We start from the raw sequence: 23,800 nt of genomic DNA, 5'->3' as shown, positions 1-23,800 counted from the left end.
CCCTGTCTAGCTGTGATTAATGATTTCTATTCTTTGATCCCTTTGGCTCATTTATACATCATTGTTTACTTTCTACACATTATGTGTTATCTTTTAAAATATAATATTATATAAAAGCAATGTACTCACAAATACTAGCTTAACAGGAAGACAATAAATTTCTCTTTATGCTTAAAGTACTTTGAATTTATTTTCTGCCATTATAACAGAAAAAGTCCAGAAAAATACAAAAGTAATCCATGCATTTAACAGACCCTAAATTGTCAAAAATATAATAAACAGTGCTAAACAGTGATTTCTGTTTCTCCATCTTCAAGTTTGAGAATGTTATGTTATGAATAGCACAGGTACTGCACATATTATTGCCTGTTGTATTTTTGGTTACTACTGGATTGTCTACTGAGACCAGTGTTATAGGGTTCTTTGTGGGAAAAAAGTTATAATATTGGTATTATTTGCTTCTTATGCCTTTCTCAATAAGATCCTACTAGAAAAAGTCAGGCCGGGCGTGGTGGCTCACGCCTGTAATCCTAGTACTCTGGGAGGCCAAGGCAGGCGGATCCTTTGAGCTCAGGAGTTCGAGACCAGCCTGAGCAGGGGCGAGACCCCATCTCTAATAAAAATAGAAAGAAATTATCTGGACAACTAAACATATATATAGAAAAAATTAGCCAGGCATGGTGGTGCATGCCTGTAGTCCCAGCTATTTGGGAGGCTGAGGCAGGAGGATCGCTTGAGCTCAGGAGTTTGAGGTTGCTGTGAGCTAAGCTGATGCCACGGCACTCTATCCTGGGCAACAGAGTGAGATTCTGTCAAAAAAAAGGAAAGAAAAAGTCAAACTTTTGTTCAAGCTTCTCGTGTAAAAGATGAGAAAAAAGAAAATACAGGTTTGTTTGAAAAGTTGTATCTGCAATCCAAATAGGTGAAAGTCAAATAATTATATATGTTGTACAGTTGGAAAAGTCAACTGCTTATCCCCAAATTAATATTAGTACATAAAAGGGTAATAGTAATAAATTAGAGACAAAAATGGAAATAAAATATGACAACCTAGGAATAGCCACAGTAAACAAGGGAAAAGGGAGATAATCCCTGAAAACAGAACTTGGGTCAGGCAATTTGACTGTCAACTACCCAATTGCAAATTCACTGAACTGGAATTGACCAAGAAAAATGGATATCGCCCAGAGATCCTAGACTCAGGACTAGATGTAGTCAGTGAGTTCTCTCCCTCTATAAATGTGACAGATCTCTTAGTTCTAAGAGGTAGATTCACTATAAAAGGAGAATACTGGAAGGAGAAGATTTAAATAATATATACAGAACAAAAGCCTAGGTAGTCTTTTAATATTTTCTTTTGTTTTTTTCTTTTTGTTCATTTAAAATTATTTTGCAACATTTCCTCCTTCTTCTGCTAACAGGACACTATTCTTTTCATCAGAAAATTTTCTTTTCTATCTGATGGGATTGTCAATCAAACAAGCCCAATTCTCTACCACAAAGGTAGACTGATAAGGGGTTGACATGAGGAAATCAGGGTCAATTAAAAATCCAAAATGCATCAAGCATCATGTTAAGAAATTGATATAAATAGGTCAGTACTGTATTGAATACTAGAAAAAATTATTTGGAATATAAAATATTAAAATATCATTTAAAGACTCCTAGTTTCTTATTCAATATGTAAAAGAGCTTGTAAGTCCTTACTCCTATCTTGACAAAAAGAAAAAGCAGAATATATTAAAATCAATAACTCTTCTAAGCTACTATCCATGCTGGTGGCCCAGTGTGAAATAATTGGAATGTACAAAACAAGACAATGTATACAATCTTTGTCAATTAATTTGTCAAATAAATTTAAAAAGAGACTAATTCAAAATGCTTAAACTACTTAAAAACAACAAATTGAGATAAAATGTTCAATAGTCAAAAGTTAATGTGCTGATATCTGAGATACTGTTCTGGTCATCATCTTAATTATAACTTAGTGGCTTTTTTATTTTCCTTATAATACTATTTTATAAAAGCTATTAGTTTTAACTTTTGAGTGCTTTTACACTGGTGAGTACTGAGTGTTCTGTTCCATGATTAGAACACTTTTAAGCATAGTGTGACAAATTCCCTTGGTGTTTGCTTGTATGGGAAAAACTTCATTTCTACTTCATTTATGGAACCTAGATTTTCAGGATACAAAATTCTTAGCTGGCAGTTATTCTCTTTAATGAGATTAAATATAGGGCACTATTTCTTTTGCCCCTCTTAAAATATGTAGATTGAATGAATGTATTAAAAAACAGAACCCAAATATATGCTGTCTCCAAGAAACCTATTTAACTTGCAAAGATTCTCATACACTCATGGTAAAGGGGTGGAAAAAAACATATAGTCCTTGCAAAGGGAAACCAAAAGTGAGCAGGAATAGCTATTATCATATCAGATAAAATAGACTTTAAATCAATAATGATAGAAAAAGGCAAAGATGGTCATTATATAGTGATAAAGGGATCAATCCAATAAGAAGATATAATCATCCAATATATACACACCTTACACAGGACCTCTCAGAATTATAAAGCAAATTCTACTGGATCTAAGAAAGGCATCTTCATGGTGATGATAGGGTTCAGGAAGGTTGAGTAAGAAAAATAAGTCCTAGGTAGGAAGAATATGCTTTCATCCTTTTATGATGAATTTACAGGTGGTAGGGGTGGAATTACTAAATAATTTCTCAATATCTCTGGTTCATAATCAAAGAATATGTGGGTGATATATATACACATGTACATACATATATACACACATATACATACACATACATCCCTAGCATATGATCCACAGATTTTACCCTTGGGTATTTATCCTAGAGAATTAAAAATATACATGCACAAAAATATTTCTACAAGGATGTTCATAATAGCTTTATTTACAATCAACAAAAGCTAAAAACAACTTAAAGGTCCATAAATAGGTGAGTGGCATATTCTTATAATGAAATAAATAGAAACAATGTATTGATACTTGCAATGACATGTATGAATCTTAAATGAAAAAAAATAGACTGAATAGAAGAGTCAGATTCAAAACCCAAGCATACTGTGTGATTCCTTTTTTAAGAGGTTCAAGAACAGGCCAAACTAATCTTGGGTGATAAAAGTCAGCCAGTAATTGCCTCTGCTTCAGGGATTAATTTTAATGGGGCATGAAGAAAGCTTTTGAGCTGATGAAAGTATTCTATATTTTAATTGTGGTATTGTTTACTTGAGTATATTCATATTTCAATGCTCATAGAACTCTCCGTTTTACTGTAGGTAAATAACACCTCCATAAAAATTATTATGAAGAAGAATTCCAGAATAAAATATTTAAATATTAATTACATTCATTTCATATTAATTCCTTTGTCCATGCTTCCTAATATTATCTATCTGGAGTTTTATCTTATTCATCTTGTGTTACTTGTTTGTATTGCTTATGTCTAAATACATTATATATTTGGAGCCAGCAGAAATCAGAAATTCTTTTGTGCAAAATGGAGTTTAAAGTTAGCCTTCTAATATATTAGTCTGAAGCTATGTTTTCCCTATATACTTCATTTATTTTTTATTAATAAATACTTTTCAGTACTGTGTACTATAATTGCAGATATAGTAGCTGAGAAGCAAGAATTGATGCTATTATAGGAATTGCAAACTATCAGGGTAGTACAGATTCCATAGGACATTGCAAATAATACAAAATTAACCATTACAATTATCATAAGACCTAAGAAGTGTCCACTGACTTTAGCAATATGAAGGTTATTAGAGTTCCTGTAAGAACACTGTGAATGGATTATTAGAAGTCAGTTTAAGAGTGAATGGAATATGAAGTGGACATAGCAAGCACAGATGCATTTTAAGCATTTGGCTCTATGGGTGAGGAAGCAATAGGACACCATTTGGAAAAAGATCTGGAGTCAAGTAAAGTGAGTTCATTTTTAAATTAATGTGATAGTTAACATATTCAGAAATTGAGAGCCAAAAGCCATTGGTAAGGGAGAAATTAAAAATATAGAGGCTTAGGGAATTTTTTTAAAAAGCAAGATACGTATGAGGGTAGAAAGTTATGGGATCATAACCACATGTAAAAGCTCTATCTTTGTAAAAAGGATAGATGTTTCATCCATTGTCACTTGAAGGAAAAAAGAACTTTGCATTTGTTTTGTGAGTGAGAGTAAAGAAGCTCCTCCTGATGAACATCTGCTGTGGGTAACCAGACAGGTGTTGACTGAACAAGATAAATGCTCAATGGTCTTTAGAGCATGATGAGGTTACAGAATTTATAATAACATCGATCTCTGTATTGGTGTAAATTTTATTACTATGGCTCAGTATCTATCACATGGTGAATAGTTGGATTGGACCAGAGTTTGGTTTTCACCAAACAGGAATAAGAACAGGATACTAGGATAAGTCATTTTAGTATAATGGCAAGAGAATGATTAAAATGATGTCAAGGAAACAAAGGCTTGAAGTGGCCTAAAGTTATTAGAATAGAATTTTACTAAGAAGATAAAACCCTGAAAAGAAACAAAGAAATAGACTGTTTTATTTTCTGGTGAGTAAATCCTAAATTGTTGGTTTATCCTCCTGAGTCCTTCTCTGTCAGCAAATTGACATAGTAAAATTGGAAAATGAGCAGATGGTCCCTGGAGCTGCCTATTCTATTTCTAAAGCAGCTGATGGCTTCCCAAAGGACAAATGTTAACTTACAAATAATGGTAATGTTTGATCATTTTTAGGTTTAGCAAGCATTTATGTGGCTATTATCCACAGTAGCATCTATCAGATCATTACAGCAAGCCATGAATTTTGTGAATCATTTTGCTGTCATATGGGGATATCTAACTTGAGAAGGAGAAATCAAATAATTTTATAATCCTCATAGATTATAAAATTGTAGAATTGATTTACAGAAAACTTTTGGTACAAAAATCTTAATTTTTCCAAAGTAACATTGTGAAAGACATCTGTTTATCGCTAAACTATAAGTAAGCAGTCTTACTAGAAAAACCTATACCAAGACTTGTAAATATAGTGGGATGAGTAGATTGCCCAAACCAAGGAGTGGTAGAAGTCCCAGAAACTACGTGAAAGAAAAAAAATATATTTTTCTTTTTAACAGATAAGTACTTTTCTTCAGTGTTCTTACCTTGACGTGGAACAATACTAAGTGATAGGTCATCACCTCTTATCTTTTCTAATTTAATTTTCTTCTCTACTTCTGTAATCTGGGTTACACAATACACACCATGAAGGACATTTGGTTCTGTTAGTCAACTAAGCAGACTTTGAACACTTTTTTTACCATTCTGAATCATTTAAACCTCCAAGGTGATTTTTCTTCAATTATTTTTCTGACTGGAAGAGACAGAGGTATTTGTTTTTATCCCATGGGTAGGCAATAGCTTATTTGCAAAGTGACATGAGATACCAAACCAGGGATCATTTTTGTTGAGTAGCTGTATGCATAGCAATTGATGCTTCATAAATTATTGTGAAATGTATATTTAACTTGTAGCTTATAAAATAAAAAGATAAAATATTGAGTAAAACATATCATAAACCACTAAAATATCTATATTAAAATTAATCTCATTTTTCCATAGCACCTCTGGAGAGACAGATATCACAACGATCTCTTTTAAAAGGTAACATTTACATAAGATAAATATTTGTTATCTCTAAATCATATAGACATAGGATTGAATTTTAAAGGATTTATAAGGTTAGAAGTAGAGAAAAATTTGAACTCAGGAATCTCATGGAATGTATAATGTTTTCATAATATTTGCTTTGCTTATTAACTAGTTAGTCTATTATACTCTATCCCTTGCCTCAAAGGATCATGACAGTTCAAAGAAAGGATACCTACAACAAAATGATGGTAAAATATCAACACAAATAAGGAATCTAAATTATTTAAAATATAAATAAGACAGAAGTATATACAAGCTATATATTTTCTGTGAGTTTCCTAACAACCAAATGAAAATTAAAACTTGATCACTAGATACATATTTTTTTGAGAGGAGAAAACAAATATTCTTAAAAGAAAACAAAAAAGTTCTTCATAGAATTAAATTGTAAGTGAAATTTCACATTTGGAGTTTCATAATGGAAACAATATAGTGAACAATTCCTATAATAATATTTGTATGACAAATAACATTTCTACGACAACAGACTTAACCTCTCCATTTTTTAAGCAATCTTAGATTAAAGCCCAGGGAACAATATTAAAATACAACTTAATAAATGCAGTTATACCAAGAGTCAATAAAATATGATCAAAACATGTAGCTTTCAAATGGTGTGCAATGACTCAAAGATAGAATTTCATTGTGTGCATGTTTATGTGTGTGTGTTAATTTCATATATCCAATTAATTTTTTATTTGCAATTATATGTCATTTATATATCTTGTATAAAGAATATTATGAAAGAACCCATTCCTTAAACAAAATCTCTCCCCTCAAAAATCCATGGCTTTGTTTATGCTGCTACCTTTAGCAATCTATTCCCCCTCCACAGTTTAAACCAGTCTTCAGAAATCAGGTCAAATGGAAGTTTCTCTTTGATCTTCCCCAGGAAACAATTTCTTGTTTCTCCGTGCCCACAAAGAACATTTTTCCTCTTTTACAGAATCCTTTATAGTGTGTTAAAATTATTTCCATGTTGGTCTTTTTAATCAGAATGTGAGCTTTTCAAGGCCATGCAATTTGCCTTATGCATGGTGGTTTAACACTTAAGACTAGGGTTTGATAAATATTTTCTAAACTAAAGAATTACAGGAAAAAAATTATTTTTGATAAGTTAATAAAATGCTAATATACAACCCAAGTCTCCAATGTGTTTTGATAATTCCCTCAAAATATCTGAAAACAGTTCTTGGTTATGTACATTTTTCTGGGATGTATTGATCGATCTGTAGCTTTGATCAGTCTCAAAAAAATCCATAATCCTGCTCCTATAGGATGGGAAACACTGGAATAAAAAGACAAACATTCTGAGAATATTACAGTTTAGTCTTCTAAATGATCAAGTTATCCATCAGATTTTATAACTCATCAAATAGGTTTTATCCTGAGTCCCATAAATATTAAATACATTTACTATCTGATTATTCTTTGCACCTATTACAGAAGAAAGTATGACATTATATTGTTCCCTAGGGTCTGTTTGCAATGTAGGCCATATCATAGCCAAACATATTCCACCTGAGCTTTGTTTATTGGTTGCTGAGAAAATGACTATTGCCTAAGCTGAGACCCAACTGACAATACTGTTAGACCACTTATTCATTAGTGAGAAATACAGAAAATAATTGCTTCTAAAAATCACTCTACTGTGATTAAGTGACTTAGTACTTCAAGGGGAAAAATACATGAAAATAAAGATATAACTTATAAAACTCTATTAATTGGAACATATTTTTCTAGATTTTCAAACTAGACATATAATTGATAATTCTATTTCTAGTGCCGGTTTCCATTTACAAAGCTCTTTTTTTTTCCTGATCATGTAACACACGAATTTAGACTAAAATTCATTAAGTTAATTTGAATTACAGAATTCATTATGCTTACACAATAGTCTAAGAAAGCTTAACACATATTATGGTTTGATTCTAAAGTATAACTTAAGTAAATTAATCATAGTCACAACAAGTTAATCTTATAAATCATTATTCTAAGATATGGATATTCAAATTTATCTCCATCTCTGGTGATAAGAATGTTTCAATTTTCCTGGTTTAGGCAGGGCATCCTTCACATGAAAGTTTCATCTCCTGCTTTCAGGAAGAAAAGGGGAGTTCAGAGTACCCTTCTTGCATCTGTTATTTTTCAAGTGCCTTTGGCTCAAAATATTCGATTTGTCAGATCAACATATTTTGGAGTGTGAATTCCTTCTATCTGCACAAGTGCTTATGAACAGCAAGGTAGAATGTACATGAACTCAGAAGGAGATGGAAGCTGAGATCCAATAAATAGAAGTCTCATATGTTTTACAGATAATTGTCAAAATTCAATGGATAACATAGAGTTCCCAACATAAAAGAGATTCTCTTTAATGTTATTTTCTCTCCTCTCTCCTTTCTATGTGTGATTCTGTTGTTTTGTACACATGAAACATTTTATAATGAATATGCTAACACCACATTTTTAAATCAGTGTTTCTCAACCTTTTATGCCTATGACACACTTCAAAATATCAAAAATTTTGGCAGCAGGAAAACGATTTGAAAGTAAAGATAATTGACTAAAGTTTGGAACTCACTTCTCTGATAATTTCATCCAATCTCATGTTCCCTACTCCTACTGAGATGAGATGCCTACATATATCTAGAAATTGGCCCAGAAATTGATTTAGCTCCATCAATTAACACTATGCTGCCATAGTAAATCTACAAATTCCCCTTGGGAAGGACTGCTCAGCTAACAACAAAATCAAAGAAAAAGCAAATTAGTAGCTCTTAAAATATGTTTCACTTCTACATAAATCTACACAAACTTAGGGGTTTGGATATGATCCTAGTTTAGACATATTATCTGTTTCCTCAACACTGCAGTAAATGTTTGATTGGTTATTCTAATACTTGAGATTATAAGGAATATTTCTGGCTCAACATATAGTTGTGAGACAAAACTACTTAATTTTTTTAAATTTATATTTATATTAAATTACATGTAAGAAATATAGAATTTTTAAGTGCAGAATATAAACTCTTACTTGAAACATTTATTTGATTTTATATGGTTATGATTCTTTTAAATGATTCATACTGGAGACTCCAAAATATTTTAAACTACTTTCTTTCTTTCTAGACACTGATATTCAACTGTCCTCTTCATATCTACATCTTCATGGTATTAGGCTTAGGCACCATATCCTCAGCCTCCTCTTGCTTTTGCGATGATGTTTTTGATGCACTTTTTCACCTGAGTCTTCGAGCTCAAAAACAGAATTCCTTATATTATTATGTAAGCTGTTAGCTTTTGTTCTTACTGACAGTGAACAGCATCATACCATGTTTAGTCCCTCCCACTCAAGGAACTCCCCTATCCCTTACCTAAAATCTCATACCAGACTTTCTTTCAGAGATGAAATGGTTCTTGAGGTAACTCCTTATCTATTCCCACTTCCACTGTTCTAATTCATATCTTCTTCACAATCATCTTCCTAATGGGCTCCTAGTATCCATTCATTCTTTCATTATTCATCTATCATTCTAGTGTTTTTTTAAGTTAATACAATTGTGTAATTTCCACAATTTGAGAACTTTGGTAATAATATCTAATAGGCCAAGGGATAAAATTCAACCTTTTTGGTATATAAATTTCTAGGCCATCCATATGAAAAAAGGTAAACTATCTTTCTAACCCGGTCCTACCATGTGACACTTTCCAGCTGCACAATACTACTAACTCTACTCAAAGATGTTATACATTTCTTGGTTCTCTCTTTGATCATGCTATTCCTTTTTTTCAGAGAGCTCTATCCCATCTTTTTGATCAGAAAGACACAGGGTCAAATAAACTGCATAATCTCAGGGGCGCTATTTACATAGTTTGTGCCATGCCTCCACAGAGTAGATAGACTATTATGGTGCCCTTAGAAGTTGTACAAAGTAACTACAGACATACATTCAAAACTCATATTTCTAAAAACAAATTTTTTCTCTCTTTTTATTCATTTATTCAACAAACCATAAATAAAGATTCACTGTATGGCAGGTATTAAACAGGTATTTTAGGATAACAGGTATGAATGTTTTTAAATTAACAGGCACCCTGATCCTAGGCTGTACAAGGCATAAGCCATATTTTGCCCAATGAGCTGCTATGTGTGGATCTAAGAATCAGGAATCAAGAGATATATTTTGGGATAAAACTAAAATCAGAATCATTTGACTATGCAGTAAATCCATGAAACTAATCCATATGTGCAATAATAACACTGAGATAAGGGAAGCCAGGTGATTGATGAAAAGAAACATGTTCTGAAAGGAGACAAGAAGACTAGCCAGAGACTATCTTCTGCTTAGAAGATAATTTCATCAGTTGTATGCAGGAGTCCAGTGATCAACAAATCAACAAAATACTTCTGCTAGTAAATCAGAATTAATCAGACTATTCCTTCTTATCAAAATAAACAAGCAAATTACATTTAACAATCATTCATAGGAAATGCCAGCATTTTTAAACAATTGCTGTTTCAGCTTTTACCTTCTTAAAAACAAAATATTTCATTCCAAAAATTAAATTCCACATTTGGTACATATTAGACTACTTAAATTATAGCCTTGTTGTGGCATTTTACTTATTTATAGCATATTAGTTTCACCCATTCTTTCAAGTTTTTAAAATGTTTTATTTAAATTTGTACTTCCCACACATTTAGCACAGATTAGTATGTGTGACGGGAAAATCTGACACCATATAGTAAAGTGACAGTGGAGAAAAACTAAATAGATTTGAAAGCTACCTATGTGATACAATTTAAAATATTCAAAAATTATATGATGGTTAGGATTTATAAAAGGTGGAAACAGGAAAGAATCACTTCAAACAGCAGGATGATTTGGAAGGATATCCCCAAATAGTCTTTAATAAGCACAAGGAATGAGAGAGCATAATGAGAGAAAAGCTGGGAAAATGTGATGCCAGACAGGAGTTACTAGAATGCCATGTTACCCAGTTGAATTCTTGGGAGACAGGCAACTCACATTTATATTTGGGACCAATTTTAATTTCATAACTATATTTCTTCCTTACTAGTTTGTTAATTATGTCTTCATTTATTATTCTTTTGTCAGAGACATTCATTACAATATGTATCCTTGACATATTAGAGTTCTACCTTGAATTAGCACTTTACCACTTCCTAGATAACACAGGTATCTTAAAATTTAGGCCCTTTACCCTTTCCACATTGTGTTTTGTAATTTTACATTTTTATCGCCTTTAAGTACATAAAATATCATGAAGCACATAATTTTTGCAACCTACTTTAATATATCACTTTCTACACATTCTGTATTTTCTTAAACAGGATTTGATTTGCTGAATAGTTTTGCATAAAAAGTATGAACTGTTAATACACCTGTCTTCTACTACCAGATACTTATGGTGCTAGGTAAAAGTAATATTATGATGACCATTATTTAATAAATCTCTATCATTTTCTAAGAATAAATACAAAAGTGTACATTTTCTGAAGGAAAGAAGATGAATTTTTCAAATGCTTTTGAAACATATTCCCAAATTGCTCTCCAGAAAGGCTGTACTTGTTTATACCACATCCTTTGATTTACTCACAATATTGCATATTGCCATTTAGCAACCAGTTTTAAATTGAATTTATTTATTTAATAGTGAATTGGACAACTTTTAATGCATTTGTCATCTACTTTTATTATCCATTGGTCAATCACTTAACCATTTTATCTACTTTAATTTTTCTATTGAGGCACTCATTACTTTATTTCAGGTAATATGCAGTTATGTAGATTTGTTGCAAGAGTAGTGCCTAAGAACACTAAAATTACTTTCATAAAACACTAAAAATAAGAGTTAATATTAAAAAATTACAAAAATAATCAGTATGTAGTGTGACATATGCTCTTCTAGTGGAACTTTTCTTGAAGTATCCATGTGCTTCACTCGTGTGTTGGGATCATAGCTTTAGCTCAGAATAAATACCAGAGGTGAAGGAAAAAAAATGGAATTTTTTGTGATAAAAAAATCAGCAAGTTTCCCACCACTGTTAAAACTTAGAACAAACTTGTAATACAAGCAGCCTTTTGAAGTAGTATTTATTCCTGCCTGGAAAACATTCTTCTGCATCCCAGCCCTCTCTATTGCATCTCTCTTAGTATGATATCTGATTCATATATTCAAGAGTATGGATTATAAATCTTCATAGTATTAGGTTTAGGCACTGTGTCTTCTGTCTCCTCTTGCTTTTGGGATGATGTTCCTGATTCACTTTGTTTTCACCTCCCAGTCTATAGCATGTATATTAAACATTTGTCAGGAACCAGTAATTAACACTGGATAGACTATTGGTCTCATAGAATCCTCTGCTTTCTGTTGGTGCCTCCTATTTTTTTTCAGAGGTGCTCTGCAGCTCTTCCTATAAAGTAACCACCTGGTACCTTGCTGGTGATACCTCCTTCCCCCACCTTCCCAAAATAATCCAGCCAGAAATCAGCAAATTATTCTTTCAGTCTCTGTTCTTCTAATATCAAGATAAGCCTTTAGGGATGCCAAATTCAGCCAGACTCAGCTGTCTATACTCCCATACTCATCAAGTTAGTATAGAAAAGAACACATTCTAGACTCCTAAATATGGGGTAGATAAAATAGATTATCTATATTCCAGGTATTATCTCAATTTACCAAAAGGATAAGGCATAAATCTGTTGTCTTTGCTCTCCTGTCTCTTTCTTCCTTAGAAATGTAAATTAATGGGTTTCCCAACTGATGCCACTGCCACTGCTTCCTCCTCCTCCTCCTCTTCTTTCTTTTCTTAACCTCTTTTAAGTAAAACTCTATGGTCTGGTTCACAGGACTTGCCTTCATTAATCTACATATGCTAGTAAAATAAATGTCTGAAGGTACATAGTTCTCCCTTCTACATTTTCCTTATATTATTTGTCTCATGATGTGATATCTACCCTAATTCTCAAAAGATGGTTAATCTAAGATGAACAAGGCAAAGAAAATGTACTACAAAATTCAAAAGAAAAATCACAAGAGAAAAATCACATCAATAATTCGATGTGATTTAGACATTTATATTTCATAACAAAAACAAATAGTCTTATTCTCAGATATAAATAATAAATAATGCTACCCAATTGTCAACTTTTCATTATTAATTCTTAAGAATAAAGTACTATAAAATTTTTCCAAGATTCAATACAGGTCTTGGAAATTCTAAGTTGATACTATCAAATGTATATTCCAGAAGTTCATATGTTATTTAAACACTTCTAAGTATTACATGAAATTCAAAATAACTTACATATGCTAATATTACTTGTATATATCATATTGATGATCTTAACAATATTTAATAAAGAAATGTTTGTTCAACAATGCATATGGTTCTTATAAAAGCACACCCTTTAGCAGCCATTGTAACCCCTCAAATAGTCAGAGGGTTGCCTCTGGTTAACATGAGGAAAGATAATATGCTTCTGCTTCAAGAATATCAATAAAAGATATCATGGTTTAGTCTTGGTATTGAAGATGAGTTGCCAGGAATTACTTAGTTTTAAGATAGAAGACCAAGTGGATAGGGAGGAAGGATATTTGCTTAATCTCTCTAAAGCAGGGAACTAAGTCACCGTATCTCCAAAGAGTTGTCCCTTCACATAACCCTAAATCATCAGGGCTTTGGACAGAAGTAATTTCTCTATGTCCCCCGCTGACTCAATCAGCCATCCTTCTCTGCTAATCTTAGCAATTGCGTTTACCCCATGATTGAGTCCTTCCCCTATACCCTTGAACATCAGCTCCCTTCCCCACTATGTAACAGTCTGTACTTAACTCCCTCAAAAAAGAGTTTCTTTTTTTAATAAAACACCTATTTTGAGATTCTTTAGATAAATTTTTCTTTTGATACATTTGTTTTCTGTTAATAACTGTTGTTTAATAACCCTAAGGACATAGTGAAGGGACATAGGCTCTTAGAACTAGAAAATTTTGGCATCTTCATGGTGATGATAGGGTTCAGAAAGGTTGAGTAAGAAAAATAAGCCCCAGGTAGGAAAAAGATGCTTTCATCCTTTATGGGTAGTAGGGGTGGAATTACTAAATAATTTCTCAATATCTCTGCTTCATAATCAAAGATTTCATTCTGATATTAACTATCCCCTAATTGCTTTGTTATTTCATTTTCTCTAATCATGTGGCCACATAAAAGAGATGAAAAGAGAATTTAGTTTGGGAAGTACATAAAACAATACTATGGTTGTTATCAACAAAGACAGGACCCAGTCTTGAGTAAACATAGAAAGGTATTCATTGGAAATAATGCAACATCATGTTTGTTCTATGAGACAAATGAGACACTTTGCTGGTTCTATAAAGCTGCTGTGAGCATACCATGACTCACAGTGATGGTAAGGATCTATAAAACAATAAACTACAAATCCAAGAGGAATTTGGGCAACCTTAGCTTTAGCATGAAATAAGACACTTTTCCATGTAAAAGTGAAAGGGAGAAAGAAAGAGAAAGAAGATAACTGCCTCCAATGTTTTGTTTTTTTTTTTTAATTTATTTTTTTTTCAATTTAATTTTACAGAATCAAAGAGTCTAACAGTATATCTTGTTAGATACAGTATGTCCTCATAATGTATACATTATTTCTTGTACAATGATATGAAATAATATGGGAAATATTCATGATAAATTATTAAGTGAACAGTGCAAGTTAAAAACAATAGTTTCATATTTTTTTCCCCACCCCCCCTTTCCCGAGTCAGCACCTTCAAGTGTTACCACTCCCCAAACGGTGCGCAATGCACTCATTGTGTAGGCATACCCCCATCCCCTCCCCCACCCCCCACCTCAGTCTGATGTCCAATTGGTGTCGCTTCCAGATTTGTATTTAGGTGATGATCAGGGACTGCCTCCAATGTTGAAAGCATTTTACATGTATCATCTTGTTTAATCCTCCAACTATAATATTCATATTCTACTTTAAAGATAAAGAAATTAATGTTCAAAATATTAATAATTTACTCCAAATCTTATAAACAGTATGAAAGAGAAATGAAATTTGAATTCAAGCCTAGTTTATTACTGCGCCCATGGCTTTGTAACCATCACTATGGCAGTTAATTGATAAAGGGTCTTTATGGCACTAATGTGGCTCAAAGTAAAATGGTAATTCTCTACCTTACTCAATAAACTGATATTTAGGTCTTATCACTGCTAGGCATGCTTCAGAGAGTTTGGAAAGATACAAATTGAGCAGCATATGGACCCTCCTTCAGCAGTTAAAATCTAGTAAATAAAACAAATAAACAAAATTATATATTATAATATATACACTTATTCTAAACTACAGGAAAATTATAATGCAACAATTGTGATAGCAGAGATGAAAACAAAATACTCTAGAAAAAATAGAGGAAGTGATTGATTCCAGAAAGGAAAACGAAGCACATTTTAATAGGCAAGCACGTGCCCAAAAAAAGGCTAAGATCTCAACATTTAGTAATGAGAATAGTAGTATTTTAAGCAGCAGAAAATATGTGAATAAGGTATAGAAGAGACAGTAATGTGAAAAGTCAGTAATACATCATAGATACATGTAATTATTTTCTGGCAAAAGCTACAGAATTAAAAATAGTATTCATATTAAAGGGGGCTTTGAATGTTATAATAAGGTAAATTTCATTTTCTTATTATTTTAAATCTATCAAAAGATTTTAAGCAAAGAATGGACATAGTTTTAAAAATGGACTTAGAAAACATTTCTGTAGCTGTTTATTTACCATTTACCTGAAGGAATTTGGGAGATAACAGCAAAAAGCCCATATTATAAAACAACTATTGCAATAATCAAAGAGAGAAGATTAAATTTTGAATTAGGGGTATGTCAGTGTAAATGGAAAGGAGAAGATACACATGGAAGACATTGAGGTGGGGAAATTAGTCATTTTCATTAATATTTCCCTTTATTGCAGACTTGACTTTAATAATCAGCTGGAAGATACTTTCAATATGGCTTCTCAATGATCCCCATCCATTTAAGATTTTAATCAGGCAGTTATTGTCTGGTAATAAAATGACATTTAATGTTATAATGATGGGCCTTTCAAAAAGCTCTCATCAATGTTTGAGTTGATGCTTAATAATGAGCTGATCTGTATTTAACACATTCTGCTTAGTTTAATGAACTTAAATTTAATTTTTGCCAAAGCTGAGAGCTCTAAATCAAACCCAGGCCATTGTGTCCTGGCTGGAAAAGTCCTCAAGACTCTTCCATAAATGTATATTGCAGAATTATTCTTGGGTGGGCACTTGGATAATATTTCTGACTTTTCTAAACTTAATAGCTTCCCTGTTTAATCACTGTTTAAATTACCAGCTCTTCACCCAAGTAGTCACAAGATGTGACTTTACAGTCATAAGACTAACAAGGAAAGATACGACATACTGTCTCCAGATCTTTAGGTTCATGAAGGATGACTTCTGAAATGTAATATAAAATGTTAGGATTCAATAAAGAGTTGTCTTCAAATTATTTAAATATAACAGTATTTTCCTGATAACATTTAGTGGACAAGGAAATTACATAACCCAAACAGTGAAGGAGCATTTGCAAAGTTTTGCATTGTATTTCCCAGCACTATCTAACTATCTATGTAGCTAGCTAGATATTGATCTATATATGTGTTTGCAAGTTTATAATTTCAACAGGATCTTCCTTTTCATCTCTTTAGTCATTACAAAGACATACCTCTCAGGTGAAAAATAATAAAGAAGAAAGAGCTATTTAAAGATTTCTATTATTTGTCCCTATTTTTCTTATATTATAGAATGTAATAAGAACTGCAATAATATTCCAACTGCCATTCCAACTGTTTCCATTTGGTTGTGTTCTCTTATTGTCCATATGAATACATAACTTTTAGTTATAATTTTAAAGTCTTTTTTTTAGTATTTCTTTTTTAGTATATTTTGTGTTCCAATGTCACCTCAATGTGTATACATTTTATTGGCTCTATAACATTCCATTTATGTACTTCCTAATTATACCAAAATTGCATGCTCTTGGCACATATAATTATATTATAGTGAAAAAGTGACAACCAGATATCCTGCAATAAACATTTTTATACACAGAGAATTGTTTTCTTTGGAATATTTTAAAATATTCTTTTGGAATCCTTTTATTATAAAACAAGTACATGATACTTAATATTCCAGTCTTATTTGGTAACATGAGAAATTTGAAACCAATTTTTTTTTTTGCCATTTAGACGTAGCTCTAGATGTATATCTTATAAATCGTTTTCAGAATAACTTCAGAAATACTAGCCTTTTCAAATAAAAGATTGCCCACTCAGACCTTGTAACAATTCTTAAGAGAACTGCTCTATCTCAATCCATCGGCTCATGTTAACTAATCTTTTCGATTAAATATTCTAGACCCACAGAGACCATTTCTACTGACCCAAGGACTTACACACAATCTTATTTGTCCAAGGAAATGAAGCTTTTAATATAAAGAAACCTAAAATAAAAATGTGTCCTCATTTCTTCTGGCACTTGAGGAGAAACACTGTGGAACAACTAAGAGATTTAACTATGAAAAATGGCTTCTGTGAAAAAGCACCACTACTTTTCATGAAGATAATGTGACATTTTAAAAGCAGCCCTATACAGGCTATAGAAGGAAGGGTCCCAATGGAAAAATTATGATCGTAATGTAAATTAAATATTTCTTAAATGTAATTTAGTTCTCTCCTACTAATAAAAGTAGGAACTGCTTTAAAGTATAGGTCTAAGTCGTAAATTACATCAGTATTAAGAGGGCCTTTGTGGTCCATTGAACCAAAGATTATTTGGGGTTAAAGGAATTATAAGTCTATCAACAGAATTAATAATGATGAGGTGCAAGCTACTGAAATATTTTGTGTTATTTGCTCAATAATGGTTTCTCATGATCATTCATATTTCAAAGACAATGCTTGGCTCCGATGAATGTTTTTGTTTTTCCATCATTGTAAAATTCACTGAATAATTGTCAATATTTTCCTACACTTTATGTGTGGGAAATCCATGCACATTTCAGTTGTCTGCAAAGACTTTTCAAATTTGATTTCTATTTTCAAAGCTATTAAATATGAACTTTTAACAGCCATTAGGATTACAGCTAGTGTTACCTCCCACACTGCTGGCTGAGATTTAACAGCTGACATAAGACTTAGTAGCTTGGCATGAGTGTGAAAGCTATTTTCTCTTTAATTACAGAATTAAAATTTTACTGTAAAAGCTCATCTAAGGTAGCTAATCAAACTCTGGTGTATACTAGTAATGGGCTTAGACCCCAGTGATTCATGAAATAAATGGCCGATTTATAGTAGTACACATTTGGCATTGTGTAGGGCCTCTTTGACTTTAAAAATGGAGCAAAAACAGTCATTTCTACTTTTCCCAATTAGGAGTCAGCCTCTTACTGCAAGCTGAGTAGGTAGGCCATCATTTCTGAGTAAGCAGACTTTGTGATTCACCTGTGAAAAATAACCCTGGCCCCTCACCATGGTGTTATGGACGAGAATGCAGAAAAACATGATTCAGTGATTGTGTTAGGTAAATAGTGAGGGATTCCAGGTCTCCTAGGGACGAAAGTGGGTGTCTTGCCTTGGTGCAATTGCCCCACCTAGGAAGAAGGATAAGGTTGGGCCCCAGGCCCCAGTCTTAGTCCTACCCTATCTTGGTTTTAATCCTGTCCCCAGCAACTGCCATACCTGGAGTAGGACGGAACACCCTACAAATCTGCCAATCAGAACTTGGCATGCAGACTGTAAAAGAATACAGAGGACTGTCTAGCCCACTGGCCAAGCAGCATAGGTGTGATAGAGTCCAGAAAATGACCTAGAACAACCCACATGCGTGCTAAGACCTCAGGTCATGCAACTCCCAACTGTCCAAAACAAGTGGTTCCATGGCAACATTTGAACCACAGGGAGGTCCTTATTTGGACACTATAAAACAAGACCCAGACCATAACCAAACTCTCTTTTTCTGCTGTGACAAGGGGTCCAGTCATCATCTGTGGTGTATGTATCTCTCTTTGTAAACCTATGTCTTGCTTTTGCTCTATAACACTATCTTGCTCCCCTCAATAAATTTCACCTCATGCTTGCCTTGCTTTGGCTTGTCTGGTGATTCTTCAGCCATGAGCACACCAAGGACGGAGAACACAGAATGAGATTAAACCTGACACTAGGATTTTCACTTTGAATCTTGAAATGATCCTTCAGATACCAAAATATGTTTTTACTCCTGCATCAAAAAGTCTACTGACTTCAAACTCCCAAACTATGGATTTTCTGGGGCAATTCGCCATAAAGAAAAGGGAATGGAATCAGGTCTAGCAGCAATGAGAACAAAATACAGCCATCATCCTATAGCTCAGATGTCAAACTTTTTCATATCTTAAATTTAATTTTTGTCTCATCTGCCATTCTTTCTCTTTCTTTTTAAGTTGTTATTCATAAAGAGTAAATGCCAAAGCTCTGGATCCTTAATGCCTGAGTTCAAACTCTGGCTGTACTGCTCTTTAGTCAACTGCACAACCCCTCTGTACCTCTGTTTTCCCAGCTGGAAAGGGACCTTAGTAAATATACTCACTTCACAGGATTGTTGTGGGAATTAAGTGAGTTAGTATATGCAAATAACTTAAAACAATGTCTGGCAGATAATGTGCTCAATAAATGCTGCTGTTATTATTACACAGTTTTTTCAGTAACATTCCATTCCTGGCTCTCCTTTTATCTAGCCCTGGACAGCATATTAAGAATGAACTTACATGGCCGGGCGCGGTGGCTCACGCCTGTAATCCTAGCACTCTGGGAGGCCGAGGCGGGTGGATTGCTCGAGGTCAGGGGTTCGAGACCAGCCTGAGCAAGAGCGAGACCCCGTCTCTACTAAAAATAGAAAGAAATTATCTGGCCAACTAAAATATATATGTACAAAAAATTAGCCGGGCATGGTGGCACATGTCTGTAGTCCTAGCTACTCGGGAGGCTGAGGCAGGAGGATCGCTTAAGCCCAGGAGTTTGAGGTTGCTGTGAGCTAGGCTGACGCCACGGCACTCACTCTAGCCCGGGCAACAAAGCGAGACTCTGTCTCAAAAAAAAAAAAAAAAAAAAAAAAGAATGAACTTACAGAAGAATTTTTTAAATGGAAGAATTTCTAGTCCCTGAAACGCTGGTCAGGGAGGTAGTTTGCAAAGAAATATTATTAATATAAAGAAAGGGTCTCCTCAGTAAAAGTACAAACCCTTGGCAGGGGTGAGCTGAGAAAAGAAACTTCAGAAATAGCATTTTCACAGCCAAGGAAAAAGTAACCAGGTAAATCACTAATTTCTTTCTCCCAGAATACCCTCCTGGTATAGGTTAGCACATTAAAACTACTACCAGAATTTATCCACCTACTAAGAGACATCAAGCACCTTAATTTTCAGATGGGTTTTTGACAGGACATTTAATGGAACCATGACACACTGCACAGGTTTTTGACTGGTGATCCTGCTCCTCTGTCATACCACAGTCCTCTCAATGATAAACTACCGAATTTTTATCAATGTACAAAATACTGGAGAGGTAAGCAAATAATAAATTACGTGTGTTCGTCTGTGAGTGGGGAGATGTGTATTACGGAAATACCAGGCACTGAGCAGATTGGGGTATAATTTGCTGTTAGTAAGAGTTGTGGGTGTGCTGAAACAATAAGGCTGTTGCAAAAAGTTTTTTTTTTTTTTTTTTTTTTTTTTAAGACTAGGCAAAAACATTGCCTTATGGATATATAAGAGCGGTTAATAGTTCTCTCAAATGTAACAGGGTGCTGAAAGGCCAGAGAGTGAGCAGTATATAAATGCAGATGTTTTTAAGACAATGTGAAACACTGTTTTACTGCGCTATCTCCTGGCAACTATGCTGATTTGTTTAGTGTTGGCTTTGAGTTCTTTTTAAAATCCCGTCAAGTATGGGGGCTAATATTCTAGTGTTCTAAGAGTGCTGCCAACACAAAAGGGTCGAGAATCCCTGCTAGAGCAAGAAACACACACACATACTCACTAAACTTTGAATCAGAAGATTTGTCTCCCAACAGTAAAACAACCAGGTTTGTGTCTTCAGACATGGCACTGGATCTCTCTAAGCTGACGCATTATGGTCAGTAAGATAGATATAATACCTCCCAGACAGCAAGATCTTTTGAAATAAAATAAAAGAGATACTACATGTAAAAGAGCTTTGTAAATAACAAATAAATTTAGAAAGAAAAGATTCTCCAAAATCTTAAAACAGAACTCTGTGGGAGTGAAGTATACAACAGATTGTCATGGAAGAATAAAGAAAGATTTACAGACTATGGGGCTTGAATGGTGAAGGGCCGGCATTAGGACATATTCAGTCATCTGAAGTTAAGTGCTTCCTCAAGTAATTGGAGACTTAAAAAGCACACTTCAGCCCAGAGTTCTGGTCCCACATTACCAGGCTTTGAAACAGTCACAAAATCACAATCATTCTTAAGGGTTAGAATGAGACGCACAAACAGGAAGGTAAAACCTTCTCTCCACCACCTCGCCTATCATCTTTCTCCTCTAACATCCTTCTCTCCACTCTATAATACTCTCCATTTTTCTCTTTCTTTCTTTGAAGTCCATCCTTTCCTTACGTCATGGAGATAATATTAGAGTAATTTTCTATTTATTTCATTCTAGTGCAGAAATATTAGGTTGTCACTCTACCAATCCACCAGTTCCACAGTCATTGCAAATGTGAATTTCTTCTAGGAATTTCTGCTAAAACTATTAACTTATACCTGGAATATCCTCTGCTCTTAATTCTCTAGCTTCATTATATACTGTTTGCTTTTTCTTTCTTTTCTTTTTTTAAGAGATGGGGTCTCACTATGCTGCTCAGGCTGGAGTGCAGTGGCCATTCATGTGCACAATTAGCATAGCCCCCTACAGCTTCAAACTCTCAGCTTCAAGCAATCCTTTCACAGCAACCTTGAGAGAAGATGGAACTACAGGTGTGTGCCACCTCACCAGGCCTGTTTTCTTTTGACATACTTCTAATGGTAAGGATAAATCCAGTGATGGCGAAAGCTACGATATAGGGGTGGAAGCTGAAATATCACTGGTGATTTGGGGAGTCAGATATCTCCTGGTATCTTATTGCAGGTCTGCTTTGTGAATGTATTATGTTTCATATGGCTTTTACTTAGTAGATGACAAGAGCACCTCCTTGTTCCCTCACTGTGACAACTAAGAGTCTCAAGACATTATCAAATGTTCTCTGAGGGGGAAAATTGCAAATTTTAGAAGTAGATTAGAGGTTACCAGGGATGAGGGAGTGGGGAATTATTGTATAAGGTTTAGAGAGTTTCTGTTTGGAGTGATGAAAACTTTGGAACTACGTAGAGTTAATGGTTACACAACATTGTGAGTATAATTAATGCCACTGAATTATATGTACAGTAAAAACTGGTTAAAATTAAATTTTATAGAATGACTTTTGTTCTTTTGGGTAGATGCCCAATAATGGAATTGCTGGATCGAATGGTAAGTCTACTTGAATCTGTTTAAGGTATCTCCATATTGTTTTCCACAGGGGTTGCACTGGTTTACAGTCCCACCAGCAGTGTATGAGTGTTCCTGTCTCTCTGCATCCACGCCAACATGTATTGTTTTGGGACTTTTTGATAAAGGCCATTCTCACTGGAGTTAAGTGATATCTCATTGTGGTTTTGATTTGCATTTCCCCTGAATGTTTATAGCAGCACAATTCACAATTGCAAAGATGTGGAAACAACCCAAATGCCCATCAATTCATGAATGGATTAGCAAAATGTGGTATATGTATACCATGGAATATTACTCAGCTATAAGAAATAATGGCAATGTGGCATCTCTTTGGTTCTCCTGGAGAGAGCTGGAACCCATTCTATTAAGTGAAGTATCCCAAGAATGGAAAAATAAGTATCACATGTACTCACCAGCAAACCCATTTCCCTGATCATCATCTAAGTGTACATTTGGGAATAAAACCAATTGGGTATCGGACAGAGGTGGGGCTGGGGGGAAGGGATGGGTGTATACCTACTTCATGAGTGCGATGCACACTGCCTGGGGAATGGACACTCTTGAAGTTCTGACTGGGGGGGGTGGGGTGGGGAGAAGGGGATGGGTGCATACCTACATGATGAGTGTGATGTGCAGTGTCTAGGGAATGGACACGCTTGAAGCTCAGACTCGGGGGGATGGGGGGGCATGGGCAATATATATAACCTGAACTTTTGTACCCCCATAATGAGCTGAAATAAAAAAAATCAAATTTTATGCTATATTTTTCATGACAAAAAAGATTAAGGCAAACATATGTTTAAGAGTATTATTATAAAATATTAAAGTGTTTCAGAATTGTTAGTGACCTTCAAGTGGAAGATTTTCTAGGCTCTTGGCAATTATCTGGAGAAAAGAATTTCAGGATGTACCATATTTATTGAAAGGTTAAAAGTGAAAGTACGTTCTCAAGAGCAGAGAGCAAGCAGGTTCAAAAGAGCAACTGCCCCAAAATTAAGTGGCTTTTGGTCTTCTGAAGTCTTACTAATTGAGGGGAGGAATATTCAAGACTAAGGGGTTGGCTTATACTAAGAATTTGGGTAGTGATTCCTAGAAGGAGTTCCCTCCCATTCTCATACTTTATTTGGTTGTTCTGGAACTGTGATGGTGATTTCAAGGGCAGAGAAATTTTACAACCACAATGCAAATGATATTGTAATTAAGCAAAGTTTGAGATAACTGAAAAGCTGGTTGAAGCCAGTTCTCACCTGCAGGTATTAGCCCCCCTAGTAAGCTTCTGCCTGAGGGTTTTTTTTTTTTTATTTTAACGCCTGCACCCAGTCTTCAAGCCTCTGCAACTGGTCTCAGTCCTGTCCTAGTCTCCTACTCTAATAGAACCACTCACTTAGGTATAGACATCTGTCCCTCTTCAATTTTT

This window comes from Eulemur rufifrons, chromosome 7, assembly GCF_041146395.1.
Source record: "Eulemur rufifrons isolate Redbay chromosome 7, OSU_ERuf_1, whole genome shotgun sequence".
NCBI classification, from domain to species: Eukaryota; Metazoa; Chordata; class Mammalia; order Primates; family Lemuridae; genus Eulemur; species Eulemur rufifrons.
This window is presented reverse-complemented; position numbering follows the sequence as displayed.